Genomic DNA, 7,526 nt, shown 5'->3' with positions numbered 1-7,526 from the left:
GAAGTGTACAAAAAAATCTTCAAGGTCTAGGGCTAGGAAAAGAAATCTTAGACTTCACACACACACACACCACACATACACACAAGTTCATAAAAGACTAAAGAATACTGTGTTAAAATGAAAAGATAAAGTACAGACTGGAAGCAAATATTTACAAACCACAAATCTGACAAAGGACTAGTATCTAGCATATACAAAGAGTTTTCAAAACTCACCGATAAAGAATAATAAAATCATAATCCTATTAGAAAATGAGCAAAAACTGAACAAAGCCTTTTTCTAAAAGGACAAACACCTGGCAAATATGCACATGGAAAGATGTTCAACATCAGTAGCCATTAGAGAATCTAATTAAAACCACAACAGATTATCACTACATTCATATCAGAATGTTTAAAAAAAAATTAACATCAAATCCTGTTGAGAATGTAGAGAAACTGAATCACTCATATATATTGCTAAGAATATAAAACAGTACAGCCACTCTAGAAGACAGTTTGTTGGTTTCCTTAAAACCTAAACATGAAACACTCCTTGAATTGCAGGTTTGCAGGAGGCAGCAACCAGGCCAGTGCTGAACCATGAATTTTGAAACCAGTGTAACAATGATGTCACTGTTCGGAGCCCTCAGGGCAGGATTCATCAAAATGAATATGTAATGGAAGCTGTTAAACAAGGTTTGGCCACAGTTGGTCTGAAATCAAAGCCCCATGCAGTGTTGGCTATATTGAAGAGGGCACAGTAAGAGCTTACAGCTCATCAGAAAAAAAAGTTTTCCGTGTTGACAACCATATTGGTATCTCAGTTGTGGGCTTACTGCGAATGTTTGACTGTTGTGTAACTTTATGCACCAGGAGAGTTTGGATTTCAGATTTGTATTTGATAGACCACTTCCTGCGTCTCTAAATAGAAGCAAGACCCAGATGCCGACACAACATTATGGCCAGAGACCATACGGTGTTGGTCTGTTCGTTGCTGGTTTTGATGATCTGAGCCCTCACATTTTCCAGGCTTGTCCATCTGCTAACTATTTTGACCACAGAGCTATGTCCATTGTGGCCCGTTCTCAATCAGCTCTCCCTTACTTGGAGAGACATATGTCTGAGTTTAGGGAATGTAATTTGAATGAACTGGATAAACATAGTCTGCATACCTCAAGAGAGACTCTTCCTGCAAAGCAGGACCTAACTACAAAGAATGTTTCCATTGGAATTGTTGGTGAAGACTAGGAGTTTATGATCTCTGATGAGGATGATGTGCCTGCTCCTGGAGGATCATGAAGAAAAGACTGCAGAGAAAGGCACAGCCTGCCCAAACTGCTGATAAACCTTCAGAAAAGGCTGGGGAACTGATAAAACCTTAAGTGATGACCCTGTCTATATGTGTATTATCAAACATGTACGAAGCAGGAGCACATATTGATGACAGTAATCTATGCTTTGAACCAAAAGATACTGAGTAGTAGAATAGTATGCTGTAGGAATCAGCTGAGATGCGGGGTTGTTTTCCAAACAACCTCACCACCGAGAGATAATGGAGAGCATTTTTCCTTGAAAGTGTCCATATAATTATTTTCTAGAAAGTATAGCTATCCGTACTAATGTTTTTATATGAAGAAAACAGTGTCTTTGCAGTTTTAAAGACAACTGTGAAATAAAATTATTTCACCTCCAGTTAAAAAAAAAAAATCTAAACATCAAATTACCATATAACTCAGTAATTGCCTTTCTGGGCATTTATCCCATAGAAATACAAATTACATACACACAAACACCCGGTCATTAATGTTCATAAGAATGCTATCCATAATAGCCTGTAACAGAAATAACTCAGAATCCTTCAACAAGTGAATCCTTAAAGCGTAGTCCATTTCTACCAGGAACACTGCTCAGCAATATGAAAGAATAAGCTATCGATAAACCTGTGACTTCTGTAACTCAACACAGAGAAATGTGTTGAGTCCAAATAGACAATCCTAAACGTCATATACTACGACTCTATTTAGATATGATTCTTGAAATGACAGAATTATTGCAACGTGGGACAGAGTGGTGGTTACCAGGAGTTAAGTAGGGGGTAAAGGAGGTGGCAAGTGGGGGTGGGTAGCAGAGATGGAAATGTTCCCTATCCTGACTGCACAGCATCAATACCTGACTGATGCTGTAGTATAGTTTTGCGAGACGTTACCATTGAAGAAACTGGGGGAAAGGTACACAGGATCATGTGCCATTATTCCTTACTTCTTCATTATTCTTCCTTACATGAGAATTGAAAATTTTGAGATATGCAATCGCACATTAGAATTTTTCATTAAAAACAAGATAGCATGTTTCAGAACGCAACATGAATAAATTTTTGAAATAAAGTATCTCTTGAATTTAAAAAAAATACGGTTTTAAATATCTTGTCCTGGATATCCATACACTACTCCAGACTGGGTTCCATGGGTCCTTCTAGGAGCAGGATAAAGAGTTATGGGAGGAAGTCCGTGCGAATAAGAGCACACTCCCAAGCACTGGAAACCACTCAGTCGGCTTCGAGTTCCACAAAGTGCATCCTGCAGTCCACCTCCTGCTCCACAGCCAAGGAGGGTGATTCGAAACAGCACAAGGATTTCATCTTCCTGACTACTTACAGGGCATGAGGACTGCAGTCCCCATGCACCTCACAGTGTTCTAATAAGGATAAGCAGGATGACATCCATGACAAGTGATGAATTCCTCAAGAGACTTGTTAAGTGAAGAATCCGTTTCTTCGGGGATCCTACTTTCAGTTCGAAAGAAAAGGAAGGTAATTCACATTAGGAACCTCCAGCATGCCTCCATGTGTGAATGGAAAGTGAAGCAGGTGAGAAGGGAGAGTGTAGGTCCCAAATGCACATGATTGGCTTGAGGCCTGAGGAATCTGCTCCCACAGGCCACAGGCACGTGGCCTTAAGAATTCTCTTCAGGATGTACCCTGCCAATATAACAGAAGAATCCAATTACAATCATGTGGCGTCTCCTGTCATATCAAATTGTTTCATCAAATCATTTTATATATTGTAAATTTGGCAAAAGTCTGCATTTCACAAGCAGCTTTCTCTCAATTTAAAGAACCGAAAATGTCTACATGTCATTCCAATGCCAATACTGCTCTCTAGTGGCTATAACAGGTAGCTGGCTTGCTAGATCGGAATTTACCAGCTTGGTCAGTTTCCCACTGTCAGGTGGATAGCCCCTCTCATCAAAAACAACTTGACAAATATACTGCATTTCTTCTTAATAAAAATGAATCCCTTCTCTGGTCCTCTGCACTATCATATTAGAATTACAGTATTATCTAGGGTAACAATCAAGACTAGATGTAAGTCTCACTTTGTGTAATATCTAAATTAAATTCACAAAGAAGGTAGATTTATGATAATTACTTTTAAATGTGTGTTTAAACATTGGTATTTCTTTTAAATTTGGAATATTATTTGACTTCTAAAAACAACGTTTTTGCCCACAACTTCAGGAATAACTACGGTATTAAATAAATAGAAGGGTTTCCATCACCAAAGCTAAAAGGTGGTTCTTTCTCCTCACAAAGCAAGATTTAGGGATTCATGTAGAGTCCAGGACACCTGCTTTGAGGGCCTAAAGTGCAAGTGATGATCCGGCCTTGCCACTGGTTAAGAATCTTGATCGAGTCGCCTGATTTTGTGATGCCTTTGTTGTCTCATCGATGTAAATAATGCCTACTTCACAAACTTATTGAAAAAGAAAACTATCTACAATTCCTGACATATAATAGGTGCTCAATAAATTATATCTATTATTTATTAGGAATAAGTTTGTTTCAATCCACCCATGTCCAAGAACATTGAATCTAGGTAAAATATCACTTGGAAGACTATAAAAACAGGAGATTAGTGCCAGCCTTTTCTGCATCATTCAGTTCCCAAGATGAAATCAGATGATCATTTCTCCCAAATGCTTTATATACATTTTTACTAACTCTTTGAAAAAAACTAACAATTGGTATATTCTAAGTACTGTTCTCAGTATTTCACATGGAACTATCTCAATTAATGTACACAAAATGGGGAACAGGAAGGTTACGATCACACGACTTGAGTGTGGTCTAACATGCCACTGTGCCATACCACCTATCTTTTTTGTTCTTTTCTTTTAAATAATTATTTAATTTATTATTATTATCCTTTCGTTTACTATAGGGCATGTGTGCTCACCAAAGACTGAGAGGGAGAAAGAAAGCGAGAAAGCAAATCACCAGGTTTGGGATTCAAACCCCTGTCAGCCATGTACCTTAACCACCATTCTACCTGCTGGCCCCTATATCAGCTCTTTCAAACAAGCCCAAGCATATTGGGGAAATACTGACTTTGGATTCACATGAGTACTGATGTGAACTCTTGAGAGGCGTTCATGTCAGGGTGACCAGGTTTTGGAGGCTAGAGGAGCAAGCTACCGTCCAAGCGTCAAAATATTTCTAGTAAAAAACTTCTGCTGTCACTCATATTTTATTTACTTACCTTAAATAAAGCAGAAAAATAAGCAAGCGACATGTTTATACTTGTTCAGCACTTTATAGTATGATGAGGTTTGTTTGTTTGTTTTTTCCAGTCTACTACAGACTATTTTCATCCTCATCCCAATTTTTCACATCTAAGACTGGGATTATGAAATGGATCATCCGAGATCACACCACCAGGATATAGCAAAGTGATGACTCAAACCAACTGTGATGCCCCTCCTGTACTACCCCTACAAGATCTCCTCAGAAATGGGTTCTAGAAAACCCTGCTTGCATGTAGAAGTTCTCAAAAACCTAGTTTCAGTAGTGTCAGCAATTCAAAATCCAGTCTTAATCAGGGGAAACTGGGAACGAGTTTGAGAGAGGGCAGCTAGAGAGGGCAGCTAGAAAGGGTAGCTAGAGAGATGTGAATCCTCACAGCTATCTGTAGATCCGTCTGCATGGGAAGAAACAGATCTTCACCTGCCATCTCCCCGGGGCAGTAACTTCATTGCTGCATTTTGAGGGTGCACAAACTGTCTCAGCAGATGACAGAATTTGTTTTGTAAATTGGTACTTTGAAAACTTGAAGTGAGAGACTCTGCCCAAAACTGTCACATCAGACTTCCAGAGGTTCATCCTATCTGTGTTCCTCAGGTCCACACCAATATCCTCAAGCTGTATCTGTCCCATTCAAATGCTTCATTTTCACAGATATTTCACATGCTATGTTGGAAAGGTCCAGCCCCTGGAAATTACTGTCCTCCACCCCGGGAAACCTATCAACAACTCATGTTTGTAATATTCACTCAAAATGAAATTGCACACCAGTTACTTTTTACTAGATTGTCAGGAAAGTCATGATGTATTTTTCTACGCAAAAATGTGTCATGACTTTCTTGACAACCCAATATATGGAAGGGGAAATCCCCTTCAAAGCTCAAACTGGCTGCCAATTTCCCAGCTACCAGGATGCCTTACAGAGAGAAGAGAGAAATGTTCAGTGGCGTTTCAATTTAAGACGCAAAGTCACCCTCGAGTATATGCGGACAACCAAGACTATGCTTTTAAACTTGTATGGCAAATTATCCTGTCCCCTACTAAAAGAAAAACAAATCCCTACAGATATATGCAGCTGCAAGCAATTACTCATCTCCATTAAATACTCACTTAAAAGACTAATTCAAGTGACCCTGCTGCCTACACCTGTGTGAAAAAAGCAACCAAGTTATAAAAGGAAAGGGCAACACTTAGACAAAAAAAAAAAAATGTATACAAAAGTATGGAAATGGTCATTTCCAGAACACTAATATTAACTAATCAAGGCATCAAATAATGATTATCCTCATTATTAACCCAGACATGAGTTACTACCAGGAAAAGTAATGCACTGCTTCTTTTGCTAAATATCGTCAATCTCTTGCAGAAATACAAGTCCTAGGCTATTCTTTATGAGCATAATATTTGACCAGTCCCCCACCGCAGTGGTTAAGTACTATGCTTTGGGAGTAGGCTCTCACATAGCCAACCAACTGTGGTTCAAATCTCGGCCCCAGTAGTTTGAGAAACATGCCAGGTACATTGTGTGTGTGCCTCAAATCCTGATGGGATGGATGGCATGACCATACCCCACTGGCGGTGCTTTCTTTGCCTCTCTCTGACAAGTATGTCAATTACTACTGCTATCAGGCTCTACTTACGTTCTAGGCCATATGCTGGAACAGTCTATGGGTCATTTTATTTGATGTTCACCACAAATACGCGATGTGTTAGTATCATTTTCAAGATTTAGAGAAGGGAGATAACTTGTCTGTGATCACATGACTCATAATAGCCAAACAGCAATTTAGATTTACTTTCAGCCCTGAAGTCCAATCTCCTCTGCTGGTCTATCTCAGGAGCTGATCGTTAATACATAGAGCCTCACACTTCATGAGGAATTTTTCCTTCTGAACATTTTTTTTAAGCTAGTGTCTGGATTCAACCTCTAGAGAATTTGATTTTAGTGATTTCAGGTATGTCCTGAATATTGGGGTGTTTTGAAAACTTCCGCAGTAATTCACACATATAACACAGTTTGAGAATTCCTGTTGCATAAGATCTTTCACATTTCTTTTCTCCAGTATTGTGTTCTGGAAATGGGAGAATTTAGCATAGGGCTTACAAGAATTGGTTTGAAGTTATTCTGAATCTCAGCTCTGCCACTTGCTAATCTTGTAACTTTGACAAAGTTCAACTCTTTAAATCTCAGTTTTCTCACCTATAAAATGGAAACTCGGAGAGGGTTCCTGGCAATTACATTAAATAGGTTTACAAAAATAAAGAGCTTTGTATGGTGCCCGGCAGGCAGCACACAGTCTGAAAACATCACCTATTATCATCATCTTGGAAGTATTGCGTATCTTGTTAGTTTGTGATTTTATTAAATTTAGAAAAGAAATTATTTATAAAATATTATTAATGTTGATAACTACCAGGGTATTAACCACTAATTTATAAAATATACTCATATACTTCTTCATTTAGTATTCATGATGATATCTCTGTGACCTAGTATTCCATATTTTAAGTGAAAACGAAGGTCAGAATCTTAGATACCTTCCCCATGTCACAGAATTCCTAAGTGGCAGAACAGAGTTTGAATTGACTGTGCCAAGATGGTTGAGGTTCAAATCAAGTAACACTTCATGCAAACTGAGAGTAGTATTTAAAAAATAACGACACTGTTCAGTGTAGACTCCTTATGACAATTTGTGGAGTTACCTTTTGAACTACCTTTGGAACTAGATTTTAATACAAGAGAAAAATCTCTTATCCTATTGTTGTTTCTTATTTTTTATGTAATTCTATCTCATCCTTTTTTTTTTAGCTCTTTCATTTATTCCATGAATGTGTAAGTGTGTGTGAGACAGAGAGACACAGAAAGATGCACACCTGACAGAGTCCAGACACCACAATCCACCCCCAGCCCCACCCAGCCTGGACTTCAAGCACGTGGCCGTAACCGGGCATCGAGAGAGATCTCT

The 7,526-nt window shown here is 38.7% G+C and overlaps 1 pseudogene; it reads left to right on the top strand.

Annotated features, from left to right (window-relative positions):
- Positions 1 to 1,363, top strand: part of LOC102473326 (proteasome subunit alpha type-1-like) — an 83,391-nt pseudogene extending 82,028 nt beyond the window's left edge.
- Positions 1,364 to 7,526: the final 6,163 nt, after the last annotated feature.

The sequence above is a fragment of the Tupaia chinensis genome, unplaced genomic scaffold, assembly GCF_000334495.1.
Source record: "Tupaia chinensis unplaced genomic scaffold, TupChi_1.0 Scaffold000050_1, whole genome shotgun sequence".
NCBI lineage: Eukaryota > Metazoa > Chordata > Mammalia > Scandentia > Tupaiidae > Tupaia > Tupaia belangeri.
This window is presented reverse-complemented; position numbering and strand designations above follow the sequence as displayed.